The 26,819-nt window shown below is 60.4% G+C and overlaps 1 protein-coding gene across 1 annotated transcript in view; it reads left to right on the forward strand.

The window, feature by feature from the left end:
* LRRC74A (leucine rich repeat containing 74A) overlaps positions 1 to 26,819 on the forward strand; it is a 161,933-nt gene that overhangs the window by 6,506 nt on the left and 128,608 nt on the right. The window lies entirely within an intron of this gene.

Consider the following 26,819-nt stretch of genomic DNA (forward strand, 5'->3'; position numbering starts at 1 on the left):
GCCCGCGTGGTATTCTACAGGGGCGTACGATGCTGGGAGAGACGCCCGCGTGGTATTCTACAGGGGTGTACGATGCTGGGGGAGATGCCCGTGTGGTATTCTACAGGGGTGTACGATGCTGGGGGAGACGCCCGCGTGGTATTCTACAGGGGTGTACGATGCTGGGGGAGACGTCCGCGTGGTATTCTACAGGGGCGTACGATGCTGGGGGAGACGCCCGCGTGGTATTCTACAGGGGCGTACGATGCTGGGGGACACGTCCGCGTGGTATTCTACAGGGGTGTACGATCCTGGGGGACACGTCCGCGTGGTATTCTACAGGGGTGTACGATGCTGGGGGAGACGTCCGCGTGGTATTCTACAGGGGTGTACGATGCTGGGGGACACGCCCGCGTGGTATTCTACAGGGGTGTACGATGCTGGGGGACACGTCCGCGTGGTATTCTACAGGGGTGTACGATGCTGGGGGAGACGTCCGCGTGGGAGTCTACAGGGGTGTACGATGCTGGGGGAGACGTCCGCGTGGGAGTCTACAGGGGTGTACGATGCTGGGGGACACGCCCGCGTGGTATTCTACAGGGGCGTACGATGCTGGGGGACACGTCCGCGTGGTATTCTACAGGGGCGTACGATGCTGGGGGACACGCCCGCGTGGTATTCTACAGGGGTGTACGATGCTGGGGGACACGTCCGCGTGGTATTCTACAGGGGTGTACGATGCTGGGGGACACGTCCGCGTGGTATTCTACAGGGGCGTACGATGCTGGGGGACACGTCCGCGTGGTATTCTACAGGGGCGTACGATGCTGGGGGACACGTCCGCGTGGTATTCTACAGGGGCGTACGATGCTGGGGGAGACGCCCGCGTGGTATTCTACAGGGGTGTACGATGCTGGGGGACACGCCCGCGTGGTATTCTACAGGGGTGTACGATGCTGGGAGAGACGTCCGCGTGGTATTCTACAGGGGCGTACGATGCTGGGGGAGACGCCCGCGTGGTATTCTACAGGGGCGTACGATGCTGGGGGAGACGTCCGCGTGGTATTCTACAGGGGCGTACGATGCTGGGAGAGACGTCCGCGTGGTATTCTACAGGGGCGTACGATGCTGGGGGACACGCCCGCGTGGTATTCTACAGGGGCGTACGATGCTGGGGGAGACGCCCGCGTGGTATTCTACAGGGGTGTACGATGCTGGGAGAGACGCCCGCGTGGTATTCTACAGGGGTGTACGATGCTGGGAGAGACGTCCGCGTGGTATTCTACAGGGGCGTACGATGCTGGGGGAGACGTCCGCGTGGTATTCTACAGGGGCGTACGATGCTGGGGGAGACGCCCGCGTGGTATTCTACAGGGGCGTACGATGCTGGGAGAGACGCCCGCGTGGTATTCTACAGGGGTGTACGATGCTGGGGGAGATGCCCGTGTGGTATTCTACAGGGGTGTACGATGCTGGGGGAGACGCCCGCGTGGTATTCTACAGGGGTGTACGATGCTGGGGGAGACGTCCGCGTGGTATTCTACAGGGGCGTACGATGCTGGGGGAGACGCCCGCGTGGTATTCTACAGGGGCGTACGATGCTGGGGGACACGTCCGCGTGGTATTCTACAGGGGTGTACGATCCTGGGGGACACGTCCGCGTGGTATTCTACAGGGGTGTACGATGCTGGGGGAGACGTCCGCGTGGTATTCTACAGGGGTGTACGATGCTGGGGGACACGCCCGCGTGGTATTCTACAGGGGTGTACGATGCTGGGAGAGACGCCCGCGTGGTATTCTACAGGGGTGTACGATGCTGGGAGAGACGTCCGCGTGGTATTCTACAGGGGCGTACGATGCTGGGGGACACGCCCGCGTGGTATTCTACAGGGGCGTACGATGCTGGGGGAGACGCCCGCGTGGTATTCTACAGGGGTGTACGATGCTGGGAGAGACGCCCGCGTGGTATTCTACAGGGGTGTACGATGCTGGGAGAGACGTCCGCGTGGTATTCTACAGGGGCGTACGATGCTGGGGGAGACGTCCGCGTGGTATTCTACAGGGGCGTACGATGCTGGGGGTGACGCCCGCGTGGTATTCTACAGGGGCGTACGATGCTGGGAGAGACGCCCGCGTGGTATTCTACAGGGGTGTACGATGCTGGGGGAGATGCCCGTGTGGTATTCTACAGGGGTGTACGATGCTGGGGGAGACGCCCGCGTGGTATTCTACAGGGGTGTACGATGCTGGGGGAGACGTCCGCGTGGTATTCTACAGGGGCGTACGATGCTGGGGGAGACGCCCGCGTGGTATTCTACAGGGGCGTACGATGCTGGGGGACACGTCCGCGTGGTATTCTACAGGGGTGTACGATCCTGGGGGACACGTCCGCGTGGTATTCTACAGGGGTGTACGATGCTGGGGGAGACGTCCGCGTGGTATTCTACAGGGGTGTACGATGCTGGGGGACACGCCCGCGTGGTATTCTACAGGGGTGTACGATGCTGGGGGACACGCCCGCGTGGTATTCTACAGGGGTGTACGATGCTGGGGGACACGTCCGCGTGGTATTCTACAGGGGTGTACGATGCTGGGGGAGACGTCCGCGTGGGAGTCTACAGGGGTGTACGATGCTGGGGGAGACGTCCGCGTGGGAGTCTACAGGGGTGTACGATGCTGGGGGAGACGTCCGCGTGGGAGTCTACAGGGGCGTACGATGCTGGGGGACACGCCCGCGTGGTATTCTACAGGGGCGTACGATGCTGGGGGACACGTCCGCGTGGTATTCTACAGGGGTGTACGATGCTGGGGGACACGCCCGCGTGGTATTCTACAGGGGTGTACGATGCTGGGAGAGACGCCCGCGTGGTATTCTACAGGGGTGTACGATGCTGGGAGAGACGTCCGCGTGGTATTCTACAGGGGCGTACGATGCTGGGGGACACGCCCGCGTGGTATTCTACAGGGGCGTACGATGCTGGGGGACACGCCCGCGTGGTATTCTACAGGGGCGTACGATGCTGGGGGACACGCCCGCGTGGTATTCTACAGGGGTGTACGATGCTGGGAGAGACGCCCGCGTGGTATTCTACAGGGGTGTACGATGCTGGGAGAGACGTCCGCGTGGTATTCTACAGGGGCGTACGATGCTGGGGGAGACGTCCGCGTGGTATTCTACAGGGGCGTACGATGCTGGGGGAGACGCCCGCGTGGTATTCTACAGGGGCGTACGATGCTGGGAGAGACGCCCGCGTGGTATTCTACAGGGGTGTACGATGCTGGGGGAGATGCCCGTGTGGTATTCTACAGGGGTGTACGATGCTGGGGGAGACGCCCGCGTGGTATTCTACAGGGGTGTACGATGCTGGGGGAGACGTCCGCGTGGTATTCTACAGGGGCGTACGATGCTGGGGGAGACGCCCGCGTGGTATTCTACAGGGGCGTACGATGCTGGGGGACACGTCCGCGTGGTATTCTACAGGGGTGTACGATCCTGGGGGACACGTCCGCGTGGTATTCTACAGGGGTGTACGATGCTGGGGGAGACGTCCGCGTGGTATTCTACAGGGGTGTACGATGCTGGGGGACACGCCCGCGTGGTATTCTACAGGGGTGTACGATGCTGGGGGACACGTCCGCGTAATATTCTACAGGGGTGTACGATGCTGGGGGAGACGTCCGCGTGGGAGTCTACAGGGGTGTACGATGCTGGGGGAGACGTCCGCGTGGGAGTCTACAGGGGTGTACGATGCTGGGGGACACGCCCGCGTGGTATTCTACAGGGGCGTACGATGCTGGGGGACACGTCCGCGTGGTATTCTACAGGGGCGTACGATGCTGGGGGACACGCCCGCGTGGTATTCTACAGGGGTGTACGATGCTGGGGGACACGTCCGCGTGGTATTCTACAGGGGTGTACGATGCTGGGGGACACGTCCGCGTGGTATTCTACAGGGGCGTACGATGCTGGGGGACACGTCCGCGTGGTATTCTACAGGGGCGTACGATGCTGGGGGACACGCCCGCGTGGTATTCTACAGGGGCGTACGATGCTGGGGGACACGCCCGCGTGGTATTCTACAGGGGCGTACGATGCTGGGGGACACGCCCGCGTGGTATTCTACAGGGGTGTACGATGCTGGGGGACACGTCCGCGTGGTATTCTACAGGGGTGTATGATGCTGGGGGACACGTCCGCGTGGTATTCTACAGGGGCGTACGATGCTGGGGGGACACGTCCGCGTGGTATTCTACAGGGGCGTACGATGCTGGGGGAGACGCCCGCGTGGTATTCTACAGGGGCGTACGATGCTGGGGGACACGCCCGCGTGGTATTCCACAGGGGCGTACGATGCTGGGGGAGACGCCCGCGTGGTATTCTACAGGGGCGTACGATGCTGGGGGACACGCCCGCGTGGTATTCTACAGGGGCGTACGATGCTGGGGGACACGCCCGCGTGGTATTCTACAGGGGCGTACGATCCTGGGGGACACGCCCGCGTGGTATTCTACAGGGGTGTACGATGCTGGGAGAGACGTCCGCGTGGTATTCTACAGGGGTGTACGATGCTGGGGGACACGCCCGCGTGGTATTCTACAGGGGCGTACGATCCTGGGGGACACGCCCGCGTGGTATTCTACAGGGGCGTACGATGCTGGGGGAGACGTCCGCGTGGTATTCTACAGGGGTGTACGATGCTGGGGGACACGTCCGCGTGGTATTCTACAGGGGCGTACGATGCTGGGGGAGACGCCCGCGTGGTATTCTACAGGGGCGTACGATGCTGGGGGACACGTCCGCGTGGTATTCTACAGGGGCGTACGATGCTGGGGGACACGTCCGCGTGGTATTCTACAGGGGCGTACGATGCTGGGGGAGACGCCCGCGTGGTATTCTACAGGGGCGTACGATGCTGGGGGACACGTCCGCGTGGTATTCTACAGGGGCGTACGATTCTGGGGGAGACGTCCGCGTGGTATTCTACAGGGGCGTACGATACTGGGGGACACGTCCGCGTGGTATTCTACAGGGGCGTACGATGCTGGGGGACACGCCCGCGTGGTATTCTACAGGGGCGTACGATGCTGGGGGACACGCCCGCGTGGTATTCTACAGGGGCGTACGATGCTGGGGGAGACGCCCGCGTGGTATTCTACAGGGGCGTACGATGCTGGGGGAGACGCCCGCGTGGTATTCTACAGGGGCGTACGATGCTGGGGGACACGTCCGCGTGGTATTCTACAGGGGTGTACGATGCTGGGGGAGACGCCCGCGTGGTATTCTACAGGGGCGTACGATGCTGGGGGAGACGTCCGCGTGGTATTCTACAGGGGCGTACGATGCTGGGGGAGACGTCCGCGTGGTATTCTACAGGGGCGTACGATGCTGGGGGAGACGCCCGCGTGGTATTCTACAGGGGCGTACGATGCTGGGGGAGACGTCCGCGTGGTATTCTACAGGGGCGTACGATGCTGGGGGAGACGTCCGCGTGGTATTCTACAGGGGCGTACGATGCTGGGGGAGACGCCCGCGTGGTATTCTACAGGGGCGTACGATGCTGGGGGACACGTCCGCGTGGTATTCTACAGGGGCGTACGATGCTGGGGGAGACGTCCGCGTGGTATTCTACAGGGGCGTACGATGCTGGGGGACACGTCCGCGTGGTATTCTACAGGGGCGTACGATGCTGGGGGACACGCCCGCGTGGTATTCTACAGGGGCGTACGATGCTGGGGGAGACGCCCGCGTGGTATTCTACAGGGGCGTACGATGCTGGGGGACACGTCCGCGTGGTATTCTACAGGGGCGTACGATGCTGGGGGAGACGTCCGCGTGGTATTCTACAGGGGCGTACGATGCTGGGGGACACGTCCGCGTGGTATTCTACAGGGGTGTACGATGCTGGGGGAGACGCCCGCGTGGTATTCTACAGGGGCGTACGATGCTGGGGGAGACGTCCGCGTGGTATTCTACAGGGGCGTACGATGCTGGGGGAGACGCCCGCGTGGTATTCTACAGGGGCGTACGATGCTGGGGGAGACGTCCGCGTGGTATTCTACAGGGGCGTACGATGCTGGGGGAGACGTCCGCGTGGTATTCTACAGGGGCGTACGATGCTGGGGGAGACGCCCGCGTGGTATTCTACAGGGGCGTACGATGCTGGGGGACACGCCCGCGTGGTATTCTACAGGGGTGTACGATGCTGGGAGAGACGCCCGCGTGGTATTCTACAGGGGTGTACGATGCTGGGGGAGACGCCCGCGTGGTATTCTACAGGGGCGTACGATGCTGGGGGACACGCCCGCGTGGTATTCTACAGGGGTGTACGATGCTGGGGGACACGTCCGCGTGGTATTCTACAGGGGCGTACGATGCTGGGGGAGACGCCCGCGTGGTATTCTACAGGGGTGTACGATGCTGGGGGACACGCCCGCCTGGTATTCTACAGGGGCGTACGATGCTGGGGGACACGTCCGCGTGGTATTCTACAGGGGCGTACGATGCTGGGGGAGACGCCCGCGTGGTATTCTACAGGGGGCGTACTATGCTGGGGGACACGCCCGCGTGGGAGTCTACAGGGGCGTACGATGCTGGGGGACACGTCCGCGTGGTATTCTACAGGGGGCGTACTATGCTGGGGGAGACGCCCGCGTGGTATTCTACAGGGGTGTACGATGCTGGGGGAGACGCCCGCGTGGTATTCTACAGGGGCGTACGATGCTGGGGGACACGCCCGCGTGGTATTCTACAGGGGCGTACGATGCTGGGGGAGACGCCCGCGTGGTATTCTACAGGGGTGTACGATGCTGGGGGACACGTCCGCGTGGTATTCTACAGGGGCGTACGATGCTGGGGGAGACGCCCGCGTGGTATTCTACAGGGGTGTACGATGCTGGGGGACACGCCCGCGTGGTATTCTACAGGGGCGTACGATGCTGGGAGAGACGTCCGCGTGGTATTCTACAGGGGTGTACGATGCTGGGAGAGACGTCCGCGTGGTATTCTACAGGGGCGTACGATGCTGGGGGAGACGCCCGCGTGGTATTCTACAGGGGCGTACGATGCTGGGGGACACGTCCGCGTGGTATTCTACAGGGGCGTACGATGCTGGGGGAGACGCCCGCGTGGTATTCTACAGGGGTGTACGATGCTGGGGGACACGCCCGCGTGGTATTCTACAGGGGCGTACGATGCTGGGGGAGACGCCCTCGTGGTATTCTACAGGGGCGTACGATGCTGGGGGACACGTCCGCGTGGTATTCTACAGGGGCGTACGATGCTGGGGGAGACGCCCGCGTGGTATTCTACAGGGGCGTACGATGCTGGGGGAGACGCCCGCGTGGTATTCTACAGGGGTGTACGATGCTGGGGGACACGTCCGCGTGGTATTCTACAGGGGCGTACGATGCTGGGGGACACGCCCGCGTGGTATTCTACAGGGGCGTACGATGCTGGGAGAGACGTCCGCGTGGTATTCTACAGGGGTGTACGATGCTGGGGGAGACGTCCGCGTGGTATTCTACAGGGGCGTACGATGCTGGGGGAGACGCCCGCGTGGTATTCTACAGGGGTGTACGATGCTGGGGGAGACGTCCGCGTGGTATTCTACAGGGGTGTACGATGCTGGGGGAGACGTCCGCGTGGTATTCTACAGGGGTGTACGATGCTGGGGGAGACGCCCGCGTGGTATTCTACAGGGGCGTACGATGCTGGGGGAGACGTCCGCGTGGTATTCTACAGGGGCGTACGATGCTGGGGGAGACGCCCGCGTGGTATTCTACAGGGGCGTACGATGCTGGGGGAGACGCCCGCGTGGTATTCTACAGGGGTGTACGATGCTGGGGGAGACGCCCGCGTGGTATTCTACAGGGGCGTACGATGCTGGGGGACACGCCCGCGTGGTATTCTACAGGGGTGTACGATGCTGGGGGACACGCCCGCGTGGTATTCTACAGGGGTGTACGATGCTGGGAGACACGCCCGCGTGGTATTCTACAGGGGCGTACGATGCTGGGGGAGACGTCCGCGTGGTATTCTACAGGGGCGTACGATGCTGGGGGAGACGCCCGCGTGGTATTCTACAGGGGCGTACGATGCTGGGGGAGACGTCCGCGTGGTATTCTACAGGGGCGTACGATGCTGGGGGAGACGTCCGCGTGGTATTCTACAGGGGCGTACGATGCTGGGGGACACGTCCGCGTGGTATTCTACAGGGGTGTACGATGCTGGGGGAGACGCCCGCGTGGTATTCTACAGGGGCGTACGATGCTGGGGGACACGCCCGCGTGGTATTCTACAGGGGTGTACGATGCTGGGGGAGACGCCCGCGTGGTATTCTACAGGGGCGTACGATGCTGGGGGAGACGCCCGCGTGGTATTCTACAGGGGCGTACGATGCTGGGGGAGACGCCCGCGTGGTATTCTACAGGGGTGTACGATGCTGGGGGACACGCCCGCGTGGGAGTCTACAGGGGTGTACGATGCTGTGAGAGACGCCCGCGTGGTATTCTACAGGGGCGTACGATGCTGGGGGACACACCCGCGTGGTATTCTACAGGGGCGTACGATGCTGGGGGACACGCCCGCGTGGTATTCTACAGGGGCGTACGATGCTGGGGGACACGCCCGCGTGGTATTCTACAGGGGCGTACGATGCTGGGGGACACGCCCGCGTGGTATTCTACAGGGGCGTACGATGCTGGGGGACACGCCCGCGTGGTATTCTACAGGGGCGTACGATGCTGGGGGACACGCCCGCGTGGTATTCTACAGGGGCGTACGATGCTGGGGGACACGCCCGCGTGGTATTCTACAGGGGCGTACGATGCTGGGGGACACGCCCGCGTGGTATTCTACAGGGGCGTACGATGCTGGGGGACACGTCCGCGTGGTATTCTACAGGGGTGTACGATGCTGGGGGAGACGCCCGCGTGGTATTCTACAGGGGCGTACGATGCTGGGGGAGACGCCCGCGTGGTATTCTACAGGGGTGTACGATGCTGGGGGAGACGTCCGCGTGGTATTCTACAGGGGTGTACGATGCTGGGGGAGACGCCCGCGTGGTATTCTACAGGGGTGTACGATGCTGGGGGAGACGCCCGCGTGGTATTCTACAGGGGCGTACGATGCTGGGGGACACGCCCGCGTGGTATTCTACAGGGGTGTACGATGCTGGGGGAGACGTCCGCGTGGTATTCTACAGGGGTGTACGATGCTGGGGGAGACGTCCGCGTGGTATTCTACAGGGGTGTACGATGCTGGGGGAGACGTCCGCGTGGTATTCTACAGGGGCGTACGATGCTGGGGGACACGCCCGCGTGGTATTCTACAGGGGCGTACGATGCTGGGAGAGACGCCCGCGTGGTATTCTACAGGGGCGTACGATGCTGGGGGAGACGTCCGCGTGGTATTCTACAGGGGCGTACGATGCTGGGAGAGACGTCCGCGTGGTATTCTACAGGGGCGTACGATGCTGGGAGACACGCCCGCGTGGTATTCTACAGGGGTGTACGATGCTGGGGGAGACGCCCGCGTGGTATTCTACAGGGGCGTACGATGCTGGGGGACACGTCCGCGTGGTATTCTACAGGGGCGTACGATGCTGGGGGAGACGCCCGCGTGGTATTCTACAGGGGCGTACGATGCTGGGGGAGACGTCCGCGTGCTATTCTACAGGGGTGTACGATGCTGGGGGACACGCCCGCGTGGGAGTCTACAGGGGCGTACGATGCTGGGGGAGACGCCCGCGTGCTATTCTACAGGGGCGTACGATGCTGGGGGACACGCCCGCGTGGTATTCTACAGGGGCGTACGATGCTGGGGGACACGTCCGCGTGGTATTCTACAGGGGTGTACGATGCTGGGGGAGACGCCCGCGTGGTATTCTACAGGGGCGTACGATGCTGGGGGAGACGCCCGCGTGGTATTCTACAGGGGTGTACGATGCTGGGGGAGACGTCCGCGTGGTATTCTACAGGGGTGTACGATGCTGGGGGAGACGCCCGCGTGGTATTCTACAGGGGTGTACGATGCTGGGGGAGACGCCCGCGTGGTATTCTACAGGGGCGTACGATGCTGGGGGACACGCCCGCGTGGTATTCTACAGGGGTGTACGATGCTGGGGGAGACGTCCGCGTGGTATTCTACAGGGGTGTACGATGCTGGGGGAGACGTCCGCGTGGTATTCTACAGGGGTGTACGATGCTGGGGGAGACGTCCGCGTGGTATTCTACAGGGGCGTACGATGCTGGGGGACACGCCCGCGTGGTATTCTACAGGGGCGTACGATGCTGGGAGAGACGCCCGCGTGGTATTCTACAGGGGCGTACGATGCTGGGGGAGACGTCCGCGTGGTATTCTACAGGGGCGTACGATGCTGGGAGAGACGTCCGCGTGGTATTCTACAGGGGCGTACGATGCTGGGAGACACGCCCGCGTGGTATTCTACAGGGGTGTACGATGCTGGGGGAGACGCCCGCGTGGTATTCTACAGGGGCGTACGATGCTGGGGGACACGTCCGCGTGGTATTCTACAGGGGCGTACGATGCTGGGGGAGACGCCCGCGTGGTATTCTACAGGGGCGTACGATGCTGGGGGAGACGTCCGCGTGCTATTCTACAGGGGTGTACGATGCTGGGGGACACGCCCGCGTGGGAGTCTACAGGGGCGTACGATGCTGGGGGAGACGCCCGCGTGCTATTCTACAGGGGCGTACGATGCTGGGGGACACGCCCGCGTGCTATTCTACAGGGGCGTACGATGCTGGGGGAGACGCCCGCGTGGTATTCTACAGGGGTGTACGATGCTGGGGGAGACGCCCGCGTGGTATTCTACAGGGGCGTACGATGCTGGGGGACACGTCCGCGTGGTATTCTACAGGGGCGTACGATGCTGGGGGAGACGCCCGCGTGGTATTCTACAGGGGTGTACGATGCTGGGGGAGACGTCCGCGTGGTATTCTACAGGGGTGTACGATGCTGGGGGAGACGCCCGCGTGGTATTCTACAGGGGTGTACGATGCTGGGGGAGACGCCCGCGTGGTATTCTACAGGGGCGTACGATGCTGGGGGACACGCCCGCGTGGTATTCTACAGGGGCGTACGATGCTGGGGGACACGCCCGCGTGGTATTCTACAGGGGCGTACGATGCTGGGGGACACGCCCGCGTGGTATTCTACAGGGGCGTACGATGCTGGGGGACACGCCCGCGTGGTATTCTACAGGGGCGTACGATGCTGGGGGACACGCCCGCGTGGTATTCTACAGGGGCGTACGATGCTGGGGGACACGCCCGCGTGGTATTCTACAGGGGCGTACGATGCTGGGGGACACGTCCGCGTGGTATTCTACAGGGGTGTACGATGCTGGGGGAGACGCCCGCGTGGTATTCTACAGGGGCGTACGATGCTGGGGGAGACGCCCGCGTGGTATTCTACAGGGGTGTACGATGCTGGGGGAGACGTCCGCGTGGTATTCTACAGGGGTGTACGATGCTGGGGGAGACGCCCGCGTGGTATTCTACAGGGGTGTACGATGCTGGGGGAGACGCCCGCGTGGTATTCTACAGGGGCGTACGATGCTGGGGGACACGCCCGCGTGGTATTCTACAGGGGTGTACGATGCTGGGGGAGACGTCCGCGTGGTATTCTACAGGGGTGTACGATGCTGGGGGAGACGTCCGCGTGGTATTCTACAGGGGTGTACGATGCTGGGGGAGACGTCCGCGTGGTATTCTACAGGGGCGTACGATGCTGGGGGACACGCCCGCGTGGTATTCTACAGGGGCGTACGATGCTGGGAGAGACGCCCGCGTGGTATTCTACAGGGGCGTACGATGCTGGGGGACACGCCCGCGTGGTATTCTACAGGGGTGTACGATGCTGGGAGAGACGCCCGCGTGGTATTCTACAGGGGTGTACGATGCTGGGGGAGACGTCCGCGTGGTATTCTACAGGGGTGTACGATGCTGGGGGAGACGTCCGCGTGGTATTCTACAGGGGTGTACGATGCTGGGGGAGACTTCCGCGTGGTATTCTACAGGGGCGTACGATGCTGGGGGACACGCCCGCGTGGTATTCTACAGGGGTGTACGATGCTGGGGGAGACGCCCGCGTGGTATTCTACAGGGGCGTACGATGCTGGGGGACACGCCCGCGTGGTATTCTACAGGGGTGTACGATGCTGGGGGAGACGTCCGCGTGGTATTCTACAGGGGTGTACGATGCTGGGGGAGACGTCCGCGTGGTATTCTACAGGGGTGTACGATGCTGGGGGAGACGTCCGCGTGGTATTCTACAGGGGCGTACGATGCTGGGGGACACGCCCGCGTGGTATTCTACAGGGGCGTACGATGCTGGGAGAGACGCCCGCGTGGTATTCTACAGGGGCGTACGATGCTGGGGGAGACGTCCGCGTGGTATTCTACAGGGGCGTACGATGCTGGGAGAGACGTCCGCGTGGTATTCTACAGGGGCGTACGATGCTGGGAGACACGCCCGCGTGGTATTCTACAGGGGTGTACGATGCTGGGGGAGACGCCCGCGTGGTATTCTACAGGGGCGTACGATGCTGGGGGACACGTCCGCGTGGTATTCTACAGGGGCGTACGATGCTGGGGGAGACGCCCGCGTGGTATTCTACAGGGGCGTACGATGCTGGGGGAGACGTCCGCGTGCTATTCTACAGGGGCGTACGATGCTGGGGGACACGCCCGCGTGGGAGTCTACAGGGGCGTACGATGCTGGGGGAGACGCCCGCGTGCTATTCTACAGGGGCGTACGATGCTGGGGGACACGCCCGCGTGCTATTCTACAGGGGCGTACGATGCTGGGGGAGACGCCCGCGTGGTATTCTACAGGGGTGTACGATGCTGGGGGAGACGCCCGCGTGGTATTCTACAGGGGCGTACGATGCTGGGGGAGACGCCCGCGTGGTATTCTACAGGGGTGTACGATGCTGGGGGAGACGCCCGCGTGGTATTCTACAGGGGCGTACGATGCTGGGGGAGACACCCGCGTGGTATTCTACAGGGGCGTACGATGCTGGGGGAGACGCCCGCGTGGTATTCTACAGGAGTGTACGATGCTGGGGGAGACGCCCGTGTGGTATTCTACAGGGGCGTACGATGCTGGGGGACACGCCCGCGTGGTATTCTACAGGGGCGTACGATGCTGGGGGAGATGCCTGCGTGGTATTCTACAGGGGTGTACGATGCTGGGGGAGACGCCCGCGTGGTATTCTACAGGGGCGTACGATGCTGGGGGAGACGCCCGCGTGGTATTCTACAGGGGCGTACGATGCTGGGGGAGACGCCCGCGTGGTATTCTACAGGGGTGTACGATGCTGGGGGAGACGCCCGCGTGGTATTCTACAGGGGCGTACGATGCTGGGGGAGACGCCCGCGTGGTATTCTACAGGGGCGTACGATGCTGGGGGACACGTCCGCGTGGTATTCTACAGGGGCGGACGATGCTGGGGGACACGCCCGCGTGGTATTCTACAGGGGCGTACGATGCTGGGAGAGACGTCCGCGTGGTATTCTACAGGGGTGTACGATGCTGGGGGAGACGTCCGCGTGGTATTCTACAGGGGCGTACGATGCTGGGGGAGACGCCCGCGTGGTATTCTACAGGGGTGTACGATGCTGGGGGAGACGTCCGCGTGGTATTCTACAGGGGCGTACGATGCTGGGGGAGACGTCCGCGTGGTATTCTACAGGGGTGTACGATGCTGGGGGAGACGCCCGCGTGGTATTCTACAGGGGCGTACGATGCTGGGGGAGACGTCCGCGTGGTATTCTACAGGGGTGTACGATGCTGGGGGAGACGTCCGCGTGGTATTCTACAGGGGCGTACGATGCTGGGGGAGACGTCCGCGTGGTATTCTACAGGGGTGTACGATGCTGGGGGAGACGCCCGCGTGGTATTCTACAGGGGTGTACGATGCTGGGGGAGACGTCCGCGTGGGAGTCTACAGGGGTGTACGATGCTGGGGGAGACGTCCGCGTGGGAGTCTACAGGGGTGTACGATGCTGGGGGAGACGCCCGCGTGGGAGTCTACAGGGGTGTACGATGCTGGGGGAGACGCCCGCGTGGTATTCTACAGGGGTGTACGATGCTGGGGGAGACGTCCGCGTGGTATTCTACAGGGGCGTACGATGCTGGGGGAGACGCCCGCGTGGTATTCTACAGGGGTGTACGATGCTGGGGGAGACGTCCGCGTGGGAGTCTACAGGGGCGTACGATGCTGGGAGAGACGCCCGCGTGGTATTCTACAGGGGCGTACGATGCTGGGGGAGACGCCCGCGTGGTATTCTACAGGGGCGTACGATGCTGGGAGAGACGCCCGCGTGGTATTCTACAGGGGCGTACGATGCTGGGGGAGACGCCCGCGTGGTATTCTACAGGGGCGTACGATGCTGGGGGAGACGCCCGCGTGATATTCTACAGGGGCGTACGATGCTGGGGGAGACGCCCGCGTGGTATTCTACAGGGGTGTACGATGCTGGGAGAGACGCCCGCGTGGTATTCTACAGGGGCGTACGATGCTGGGGGACACGCCCGCGTGGTATTCTACAGGGGTGTACGATGCTGGGAGAGACGCCCGCGTGGTATTCTACAGGGGTGTACGATGCTGGGAGAGACGCCCGCGTGGTATTCTACAGGGGCGTACGATGCTGGGGGAGACGCCCGCGTGGTATTCTACAGGGGCGTACGATGCTGGGGGAGACGCCCGTGTGGTATTCTACAGGGGCGTACGATGCTGGGGGAGACGCCCGCGTGGGAGTCTACAGGAGCGTACGATGCTGGGGGAGACGCCCGCGTGGTATTCTACAGGGGCGTACGATGCTGGGGGACACGTCCGCGTGGTATTCTACAGAGGCGTACGATGCTGGGGGAGACGCCCGCGTGGTATTCTACAGGGGCGTACGATGCTGGGGGACACGTCCGCGTGGTATTCTACAGGGGCGTACGATGCTGGGGGAGACGCCCGCGTGGTATTCTACAGGTGCGTACGATGCTGGGGGAGACGCCCGCGTGGTATTCTACAGGGGTGTACGATGCTGGGGGACACGTCCGCGTGGTATTCTACAGGGGCGTACGATGCTGGGGGAGACGCCCGCGTGGTATTCTACAGGGGCGTACGATGCTGGGGGACACGTCCGCGTGGTATTCTACAGGGGCGTACGATGCTGGGAAAGACGCCCGCGTGGTATTCTACAGGTGCGTACGATGCTGGGGGAGACGCCCGCGTGGTATTCTACAGGGGCGTACGATGCTGGGGGACACGTCCGCGTGGTATTCTACAGGGGCGTACGATGCTGGGGGAGACGCCCGCGTGGTATTCTACAGGGGCGTACGATGCTGGGGGAGACGCCCGCGTGGGAGTCTACAGGAGCGTACGATGCTGGGGGAGACGCCCGCGTGGTATTCTACAGGGGCGTACGATGCTGGGGGAGACGCCCGCGTGGTATTCTACAGGGGCGTACGATGCTGGGGGAGACGCCCGCGTGGTATTCTACAGGGGCGTACGATGCTGGGGGAGACACCCGCGTGGTATTCTACAGGGGCGTACGATGCTGGTGGAGACTCCCGCGTGGTATTCTACAGGGGCGTACGATGCTGGGGGACACGCCCGCGTGGTATTCTACAGGGGTGTACGATGCTGGGAGAGACGCCCGCGTGGTATTCTACAGGGGCGTACGATGCTGGGGGAGACGCCCGCGTGGTATTCTTCAGGGGCGTACGATGCTGGGGGACACGCCCGCGTGGTATTCTACAGGGGTGTACGATGCTGGGGGACACGCCCGCGTGGTATTCTACAGGGGCGTACGATGCTGGGGGACACGCCCGCGTGGTATTCTACAGGGGCGTATGATGCTGGGGGACACGCCCGCGTGGTATTCTACAGGGGCGTATGATGCTGGGGGAGACGCCCGCGTGGTATTCTACAGGGGCGTACGATGCTGGGGGAGACGTCCGCGTGGTATTCTACAGGGGCGTACGATGCTGGGGGACACGCCCGCGTGGTATTCTACAGGGGCGTACGATGCTGGGGGAGACGCCCGTGTGGTATTCTACAGGGGCGTACGATGCTGGGGGACACGCCCGCGTGGTATTCTACAGGGGCGTACGATGCTGGGGGAGACGCCCGCGTGGTATTCTACAGGGGCGTACGATGCTGGGGGAGACGTCCGCGTGGTATTCTACAGGGGCGTACGATGCTGGGGGACACGCCCGCGTGGTATTCTACAGGGGCGTACGATGCTGGGGGAGACGCCCGCGTGGTATTCTACAGGGGTGTACGATGCTGGGGGACACGCCCGCGTGGGAGTCTACAGGGGTGTACGATGCTGGGGGAGACGCCCGCGTGGTATTCTGCAGGGGTGTACGATGCTGGGGGACACGCCCGCGTGGTATTCTACAGGGGCGTACGATGCTGGGGGACACGCCCGCGTGGTATTCTACAGGGGCGTATGATGCTGGGGGACACGCCCGCGTGGTATTCTACAGGGGCGTATGATGCTGGGGGAGACGCCCGCGTGGTATTCTACAGGGGCGTACGATGCTGGGGGAGACGTCCGCGTGGTATTCTACAGGGGCGTACGATGCTGGGGGACACGCCCGCGTGGTATTCTACAGGGGCGTACGATGCTGGGGGAGACGCCCGTGTGGTATTCTACAGGGGCGTACGATGCTGGGGGACACGCCCGCGTGGTATTCTACAGGGGCGTACGATGCTGGGGGAGACGCCCGCGTGGTATTCTACAGGGGCGTACGATGCTGGGGGAGACGTCCGCGTGGTATTCTACAGGGGCGTACGATGCTGGGGGACACGCCCGCGTGGTATTCTACAGGGGCGTACGATGCTGGGGGAGACGCCCGCGTGGTATTCTACAGGGGTGTACGATGCTGGGGGACACGCCCGCGTGGGAGTCTACAGGGGTGTACGATGCTGGGGGAGACGCCCGCGTGGGAGTCTACAGGGGTGTACGATGCTGGGGGAGACGCCCGCGTGGTATTCTGCAGGGGCGTACGATGCTGGGGGAGACACCCGCGTGGTATTCTACAGGGGTGTACGATGCTGGGGGAGACGCCCGCGTGGGAGTCTACAGGGGCGTACGATGCTGGGGGAGACGCCCGCGTGGTATTCTGCAGGGGCGTACGATGCTGGGGGAGACGCCCGCGTGGTATTCTACAGGGGCGTACGATTCTGGGGGAGACGCCCGCGTGGTATTCTACAGGGGCGTACGATGCTGGGGGAGACGCCCGCGTGGTATTCTACAGGGGCGTACGATGCTGGGGGAGACGCCCGCGTCGTATTCTACAGGGGCGTACGATGCTGGGGGACACGCCCGCGTGGTATTCTACAGGGGCGTACGATGCTGGGGGAGACGCCCGCGTGGTATTCTACAGGGGCGTACGATGCTGGGGGACACGCCCGCGTGGTATTCTACAGGGGCGTACGATGCTGGGGGACACGCCCGCGTGGTATTCTACAGGGGTGTACGATGCTGGGGGAGACGCCCGCGTGGTATTCTGCAGGGGCGTACGATGCTGGGGGAGACACCCGCGTGGTATTCTACAGGGGTGTACGATGCTGGGGGAGACGCCCGCGTGGGAGTCTACAGGGGCGTACGATGCTGGGGGAGACGCCCGCGTGGTATTCTGCAGGGGCGTACGATGCTGGGGGAGACACCCGCGTGGTATTCTACAGGGGCGTACGATTCTGGGGGAGACGCCCGCGTGGTATTCTACAGGGGCGTACGATGCTGGGGGAGACGCCCGCGTGGTATTCTACAGGGGCGTACGATGCTGGGGGAGACGCCCGCGTCGTATTCTACAGGGGCGTACGATGCTGGGGGACACGCCCGCGTGGTATTCTACAGGGGCGTACGATGCTGGGGGAGACGCCCGCGTGGTATTCTACAGGGGCGTACGATGCTGGGGGACACGCCCGCGTGGTATTCTACAGGGGCGTACGATGCTGGGGGAGACGCCCGCGTGGTATTCTACAGGGGCGTACGATGCTGGGGGACACGCCCGCGTGGTATTCTACAGGGGCGTACGATGCTGGGGGAGACGCCCGCGTGGTATTCTACAGGGGCGTACGATGCTGGGGGACACGCCCGCGTGGTATTCTACAGGGGCGTACGATGCTGGGGGACACGCCCGCGTGGTATTCTACAGGGGCGTACGATGCTGGGGGAGACGCCCGCGTGGGAGTCTACAGGGGCGTACGATGCTGGGGGAGACGCCCGCGTGGGAGTCTACAGGGGCATATGATGCTGGGGGAGATGCCCGCGTGGGAATCTACATGGACGTACGATGCTGGGGGAGATGCCTGCGCTGGATTCAACGGGCGTACGACCCTAGGGGAGACGCCCACGTAGGATTCAACAGGAGCTTACGATGCTGGGGGAGACGCCCGCATGGTATTCTACAGGGGCGTATGATGCTGGGGGAGACGCCCGCGTGGGAGTCTGCAGGGGCATACGATGCTGGGGGAGACGCCCACGTGTGATTCAACAGGGGCGTACGATGCTGGGGGAGACGCCCGCATGGTATTCTCCTGGGGCGTACGATGCTGGGGGAGACACCCGCGTGGGAGTCTACAGGGGCGTACGTTGCTGGGGGAGATTCAACAGGGCCGTTCGATGCTCAAGTAGACGCCCGCGTGGGAGTCTACAGCAGCGTATGATGCTGGGGGAGATGCCTGCGTGGGATTCAACAGGGGCGTATAACGCTGGGGGAGACGCCCGCGTAGGATTCAACAGGGGCGTACGATGCTGGGGGAGACGCCCGCGTGGGAGTCTACAGGGACGTACGATGCTGGGGGAGATACCCGCGTGGGATTCAACAGGGGCATACGAGGCTAGCGGAGACGCCTGCATGGGAGTCTACAGGGGCGTATGATTCTGGGGGCGACGCCTGCGTGGGATTCAACAGGCGCGTACGACGCTGTGAGGGAGGCGCCCGCGTGAGATTCAACAGGGGTGTATGATGCTGGGGGAGACGCCCGCGTAGGATTCAACAGGGGCGTGCGATGCTGTGGGAGACGCCCGCATGGTATTCAACAGGGGCGTACAATGCTGGAGGAAACGCCCGCGTGGCAGTCTACAGGGGCGTACAATGCTGGGGGAGACGCCCGCGTGGAATTTAACGGGTGTATGACGCTGCGGGGGAGAAGCCCGTGTGGGATTTATCAGGGGCGTACGACGCTGGGGGGGAGACGCTCACGTGGGATTCGGCGTGGGTGCACCATGCTAAGGGAAGATAGCTGTGTGGGATATGGCGGGGGCGTATGATGCTGGGGGAGATGGCGGGGTGCACGATGCTGGGAAAAGATGCTCGTGTGGGATTGGTAGAGGCTAAATTCTAGTGGACTAAGGGACCTTTGCTGATGTCATGCCCATGCGATCAGAGAGGGCGGGGCTGTCAGGAAGAAACTCCACATATTCATGGAAGTTATTTATAATGGAAGGGGGGGTCTGGATGGGAGAAAATATAATCACGCCCACTAACCAGGAAGGGTTTTCTACGTAGGGTGTACAACACTGGGGGAAAGGGGGGAATGTGTGTGGTGAGCATTTGGGGGGGGTGTTTGATGCTTAGGGATACCCATGGTGGGTGTACGATGCTGGGAGGATGAAACCACTATTGATAAAGTAGCGAGGTATGGTGTCAGCAAAAACCACAAAAACAATACCTCTAAAATAATCTTTAATTTAAGTGATTAAAACAGGACACAAAGTGTCTCTCTCCAAAACAACATAAAGGACAAGACAGTGCTAGTGAATGTTAGCAAGAGATAGCTCAGCGTGAGGAGGTCATAGCGATAGACAGGTTGCCACAGGTAAGTGTTACTAATCTGGCAGCCTCTGCTCACCCTTCCTGACCACGGAGGGTGCTATAATTTTTAGAGCTCCCCTTGTTCCAGTTGGCTGACCCTCTCTGTCCCTATCTCTGACCAACAATTGTCCACCACCAAGAAACCAGGTGAATGAGTGCAAGGACCAACCAAACAAAAAAAACAAATAGCGTTAATGGTTGGTTCCTGACTAGGCTAGAGTCTCCAGTCAAGGTTAGATGTGATTGTTAGGTGGGGCTCAGGGGGACCGGCTGAAATAAGCTGTCGCCCTAGGCTCTCCCAAGATTAGTAACATTTACCTGTGGCAACCTGTCTATCGCTATGACCGCCTCACGCTGAGCTATCTTTTGCTAACATTCACTAACACTGTCTTGTCCTTTATGTTGTTTTGGAGAGAGACACTTTGTGTCCTGTTTTAATTATTAAAATTAAAGATTATTATTTTAGAGGTATTGTTTTTGTGGTTGATGCTGGAAGGATGCCTGGTGTGGGGGTGTACGATGCTGGGGGGGGGCGGTGCGTGTGGTGAGCAATTGGGGGATGTATGATGCTTTAGGCATGGCTATCGTGGATGTATGATGCTTTGGGGATGCCAATGGTGGGTGTACGATGTTGGGGGTGATGCCTGTAGAAGGTGTGTACAATGCTGGGTGGGGATGCCTGAAAAAGTGTTGTACAATGCTGGGGGGGATGCCTGTAGAAGGGGTGTATGATGCTGGGGGGATGCCTGTAGAAGGGGTGTATGATGCTGGAGGGGGATGCCATTAGAAGGGGTGTATGATGCTGGAGGGGGATGCCTGTAGAAGGGGTGTATGATGCTGGGGGGATGCCTGTAGAAGGGGTGTATGATGCTGGAGGGGGATGCTATTAGAAGGGGTGTATGATGCTGGAGGGGGATGCCTGTAGAAGGGGTGTATGATGCTGGAGGGGGATGCCTGTAGAAGGGGTGTATGATGCTGGAGGGAGATGCCCGTAGAAGGGGTGTACAGTGCTGGGGGAGGATGCCTGTAGAAAAGGTGTACAATGCTGGAGGGGGATGTCATTAGAAGGGGTGTATGATGCTGGAGGGGGATGCCATTAGAAGGGGTGTATGATGCTGGAGGGGGATGCCTGTAGAAGGGGTGTATGATGCTGGAGGGAGATGCCCGTAGAAGGGGTGTATGATGCTGGGGGGATGCCTGTAGAAGTGGTGTACAATGCTGGGGGGATGCTATTAGAAGTGGTGTATGATGCTGGGGGGATGCCATTAGAAGGGGTGTATGATGCTGGGGGGATTCCATTAGAAGGAGTGTATGATGCTGGGGAGGATGCCATTAGAAGGGGTGTATGATGCTGGGGGGATTCCATTAGGAGTGTATGATGCTGGGGAGGATGCCATTAGAAGGGGTGTATGAAGCTGGGGAGGATGCCATTAGAAGGGGTGTATGAAGCTGGACGGGGATGCCATTAGAAGGGGTGTATGATGCTGGGGGGGATGCCATTAGAAGGGGTGTATGATGCTGGAGGGGGGATGCCTGTAGAAGTGGTGTACAATGCTGGGTGGATGCTATTAGAAGGGTTGTATGATGCTGGGGGGATGCCATTAGAAGGGGTGTATGATGCTGGGGGGATGCCATTAGAAGGGGTGTATGATTCTGGGGGGGATGCCATTAGAAGGGGTGTATGATGCTGGGGGGATGCCATTAGAAGGGGTGTATGATTCTGGGGGGGATGCCATTAGAAGGGTTGTATGATTCTGGGGGGGATGCCATTAGAAGGGGTGTATGATGCTGGGGAGGATGCCATTAGAAGGGATGTATGATGCTCGGGGGATACCATTAGAAGGGGTGTATGATGCTGGAGGGGGATGCCATTAGAAGGGGTGTATGATGCTGGGGGGATGCCATTAGAAGGGGTGTATGATGCTGGGGGGATGCCATTAGAAGGGGTGTATGATGCTGGCGGGGATGCCATTATAAGGAGTGTATGATGCTGGAGGGGGATGTCTGTAGAAGTGGTGTACAATGCTGGGGGATGCCATTAGAAGGGGTGTATGATGCTGGGGGGGATGGCATTAGAAGGGGTGTATGATGCTGGAGGGGGATGCCATTAGAAGGGGTGTATGATGCTGGAGGGGGATGCCATTAGAAGGGGTGTATTATGCTGGGGGGGATGTCTGTAGAAGTGGTGTATGATGCTGGAGGGGGATGCCATTAGAAGGGGTGTATTATGCTGGGGGGGACGTCTGTAGAAGTGGTGTACAATGCTGGGCGGATGCCATTAGAAGGGGTGTATGATTCTGGGGGGGATGCCATTAGAAGGGGTGTATGATGCTGGCGGGGATGCCATTAGAAGGGGTGTATGATGCTGGAGGGGGATGCCATTAGAAGGGGTGTATGATGCTGGAGGGGGATGCCATTAGAAGGGGTGTATGATGCTGGAGGGGGATGCCATTAGAAGGGGTGTATGATGCTGGGGGGATGCCATTAGAAGGGGTGTATGATGCTGGCGGGGGATGCCATTAGAAGGGGTGTATGATGCTGGGGCGGATGCCATTAGAAGTGGTGTATGATGCTGGCGGGGGATGCCATTAGAAGGGGTGTATGATGCTGGAGGGGGATGCCATTAGAAGGGGTGTATGATGCTGGCGGGGGATGCCATTAGAAGGGGTGTATGATGCTGGGGGGATGCCATTAGAAGGGGTGTATGATGCTGGCGGGGGGATGCCATTAGAAGGGGTGTATGATGCTGGGGCGGATGCCATTAGAAGGGGTGTATGATGCTGGGGGGATGCCATTAGAAGGGGTGTATGATGCTGGAGGGGGATGCCATTAGAAGGGGTGTATGATGCTGGGGCGGATGCCATTAGAAGTGGTGTACAATGCTGGGGGATGCCATTAGAAGGGGTGTACAATGCTGGGGGGAATGCCATTAGAAGGGGTGTATGATGCTGGGGGGAATGCCATTAGAATGGGTGTATGATGCTGGAGGGGGATGCCATTAGAAGGGGTGTATGATGCTGGGGGGGATGCCATTAGAAGGGGTGTATGATGCTGGAGGGGTATGCCATTAGAAGGGGTGTACAATGCTGGGGGGAATGCCATTAGAAGGGGTGTATGATGCTGGGGGGAATGCCATTAGAATGGGTGTATGATGCTGGAGGGGGATGCCATTAGAAGGGGTGTATGATGCTGGGGGGGATGCCATTAGAAGGGGTGTATGATGCTGGAGGGGGATGCCATTAGAAGGGGTGTATGATGCTGGGGGGATGCCATTAGAAGGGGTGTATGATGCTGGAGGGGGATGTCTGTAGAAGTGGTGTATGATGCTGGAGGGGGATGCCATTAGAAGGGGTGTATGATGCTGGGGGATGCCATTAGAAGGGGTGTATGATGCTGGAGGGGGATGCCATTAGAAGGGGTGTATGATGCTGGGGGGGGATGCCATTAGAAGGGGTGTATGATGCTGGAGGGGGATGCCATTAGAAGGGGTGTATGATGCTGGAGGGGGATGCCATTAGAAGGGGTGTATGATGCTGGAGGGGGATGCCATTAGAAGGGGTGTATGATGCTGGGGGGATGCCATTAGAAGGGGTGTATGATGCTGGCGGGGGATGCCATTAGAAGGGGTGTATGATGCTGGGGCGGATGCCATTAGAAGTGGTGTATGATGCTGGCGGGGGATGCCATTAGAAGGGGTGTATGATGCTGGGGGGATGCCATTAGAAGGGGTGTATGATGCTGGCGGGGGATGCCATTAGAAGGGGTGTATGATGCTGGGGGGATGCCATTAGAAGGGGTGTATGATGCTGGCGGGGGGATGCCATTAGAAGGGGTGTATGATGCTGGGGCGGATGCCATTAGAAGGGGTGTATGATGCTGGGGGGATGCCATTAGAAGGGGTGTATGATGCTGGGGGGATGCCATTAGAAGTGGTGTATGATGCTGGGGGATGCCATTAGAAGGGGTGTATGATGCTGGAGGATGCCATTAGAAGGGGTGTATGATGCTGGAGGGGGATGCCATTAGAAGGGGTGTACAATGCTGGGGGGAATGCCATTAGAAGGGGTGTATGATGCTGGGGGGATGCCATTAGAAGGGGTGTATGATGCTGGGGCGGATGCCATTAGAAGGGGTGTACAATGCTGGGGGATGCCATTAGAAGGGGTGTATGATGCTGGAGGGGGATGCCATTAGAAGGGGTGTACAATGCTGGGGGGAATGCCATTAGAAGGGGTGTATGATGCTGGGGGGAATGCCATTAGAATGGGTGTATGATGCTGGAGGGGGATGCCATTAGAAGGGGTGTATGATGCTGGGGGGGATGCCATTAGAAGGGGTGTATGATGCTGGAGGGGGATGCCATTAGAAGGGGTGTACAATGCTGGGGGGAATGCCATTAGAAGGGGTGTATGATGCTGGGGGGAATGCCATTAGAATGGGTGTATGATGCTGGAGGGGGATGCCATTAGAAGGGGTGTATGATGCTGGGGGGATGCCATTAGAAGGGGTGTATGATGCTGGAGGGGGATGCCATTAGAAGGGGTGTATGATGCTGGGGGGATGCCATTAGAAGGGGTGTATGATGCTGGAGGGGGATGTCTGTAGAAGTGGTGTATGATGCTGGAGGGGGATGCCATTAGAAGGGGTGTATGATGCTGGGGGATGCCATTAGAAGGGGTGTATGATGCTGGAGGGGGATGCCATTAGAAGGGGTGTATGATGCTGGGGGGGGATGCCATTAGAAGGGGTGTATGATGCTGGAGGGGGATGCCATTAGAAGGGGTGTATGATGCTGGAGGGGGATGCCATTAGAAGGGGTGTATGATGCTGGGGGGGGATGCTATTAGAAGGGGTGTATGATGCTGGAGGGGGATGCCATTAGAAGGGGTGTATGATGCTGGGGGAATGCCTGTAGAAGGGGTGTATGATGCTGGAGGGATGCCATTAGAAGGGGTGTATGATGCTGGGTGGGATGCCATTAGAAGGGGTGTATGATGCTGGGGGGGATGCCATTAGAAGGGGTGTATGATGCTGGAGGGGGATGCCATTAGAAGGGGTGTATGATGCTGGGGGGGGATGCCATTAGAAGGGGTGTATGATGCTGGGGGGGATGCCATTAGAAGGGGTGTATGATGCTGGAGGGGGATGCCATTAGAAGGGGTGTATGATGCTGGAGGGATGCCTGTAGAAGGGGTGTATGATGCTGGAGGGATGCCATTAGAAGGGGTGTATGATACTGGGTGGGATGCCATTAGAAGGGGTGTATGATGCTGGGGGGGATGCCATTAGAAGGGGTGTATGATGCTGGGGGGGATGCCATTAGAAGGGGTGTATGATGCTGGAGGGGGATGCCATTAGAAGGGGTGTATGATGCTGGGGGGGATGCCATTAGAAGGGGTGTATGATGCTGGGGGGGATGCCATTAGAAGGGGTGTATGATGCTGGAGGGGGATGCCATTAGAAGGGGTGTATGATGCTGGAGGGATGCCATTAGAAGGGGTGTATGATGCTGGAGGGGGATGCCATTAGAAGGGGTGTATGATGCTGGAGGGGGATGCCATTAGAAGGGGTGTATGATGCTGGAGGGATGCCATTAGAAGGGGTGTATGATGCTGGAGGGGGATGCCATTAGAAGGGGTGTATGATGCTGGAGGGGGATGCCATTAGAAGGGGTGTATGATGCTGGAGGGGGATGCCATTAGAAGGGGTGTATGATGCTGGAGGGGGATGCCATTAGAAGGGGTGTATGATGCTGGAGGGGGATGCCATTAGAAGGGGTGTATGATGCTGGAGGGGGATGCCATTAGAAGGGGTGTATGATGCTGGAGGGGGATGCCATTAGAAGGGGTGTATGATGCTGGAGGGATGCCATTAGAAGGGGTGTATGATGCTGGAGGGGGATGCCATTAGAAGGGGTGTATGATGCTGGAGGGATGCCATTAGAAGGGGTGTATGATGCTGGAGGGGGATGCCATTAGAAGGGGTGTATGATGCTGGAGGGGGATGCCATTAGAAGGGGTGTATGATGCTGGAGGGGGATGCCATTAGAAGGGGTGTATGATGCTGGGGGGGGATGCCATTAGAAGGGGTGTATGATGCTGGAGGGGGATGCCATTAGAAGGGGTGTATGATGCTGGAGGGATGCCATTAGAAGGGGTGTATGATGCTGGAGGGGGATGCCATTAGAAGGGGTGTATGATGCTGGAGGGGGATGCCATTAGAAGGGGTGTATGATGCTGGAGGGGGATGCCATTAGAAGGGGTGTATGATGCTGGAGGGGGATGCCATTAGAAGGGGTGTATGATGCTGGAGGGATGCCATTAGAAGGGGTGTATGATGCTGGAGGGGGATGCCATTAGAAGGGGTGTATGATGCTGGGGGGGATGCCATTAGAAGGGGTGTATGATGCTGGAGGGGGATGCCATTAGAAGGGGTGTATGATGCTGGGGGGGATGCCATTAGAAGGGGTGTATGATGCTGGAGGGGGATGCCATTAGAAGGGGTGTATGATGCTGGGGGGGATGCCATTAGAAGGGGTGTATGATGCTGGAGGGGGATGCCATTAGAAGGGGTGTATGATGCTGGAGGGGGATGCCATTAGAAGGGGTGTATGATGCTGGAGGGGGATGCCATTAGAAGGGGTGTATGATGCTGGAGGGGGATGCCATTAGAAGGGGTGTATGATGCTGGAGGGGGATGCCATTAGAAGGGGTGTATGATGCTGGAGGGGGATGCCATTAGAAGGGGTGTATGATGCTGGAGGGGGATGCCATTAGAAGGGGTGTATGATGCTGGAGGGGTGCTTTAAATCTATGTCCCCCTGTCCTCTGTATTAACCTCACCTTCAGGAGCCTTCATTGTTGATTGCCACTGGTCTCCGGAGGTTTGTGATCTGTCGGCTGTTCCAATTTCACGGTGTGCCCCAGAGGCTACAATTCTAGGAGAGCCTCGTCCTGGCTCTCATAGTCTTGCACTGAGAGCTTATGAC

This window comes from Anomaloglossus baeobatrachus, chromosome 12 (genome assembly GCF_048569485.1).
Source record: "Anomaloglossus baeobatrachus isolate aAnoBae1 chromosome 12, aAnoBae1.hap1, whole genome shotgun sequence".
Taxonomy (NCBI): Eukaryota; Metazoa; Chordata; class Amphibia; order Anura; family Aromobatidae; genus Anomaloglossus; species Anomaloglossus baeobatrachus.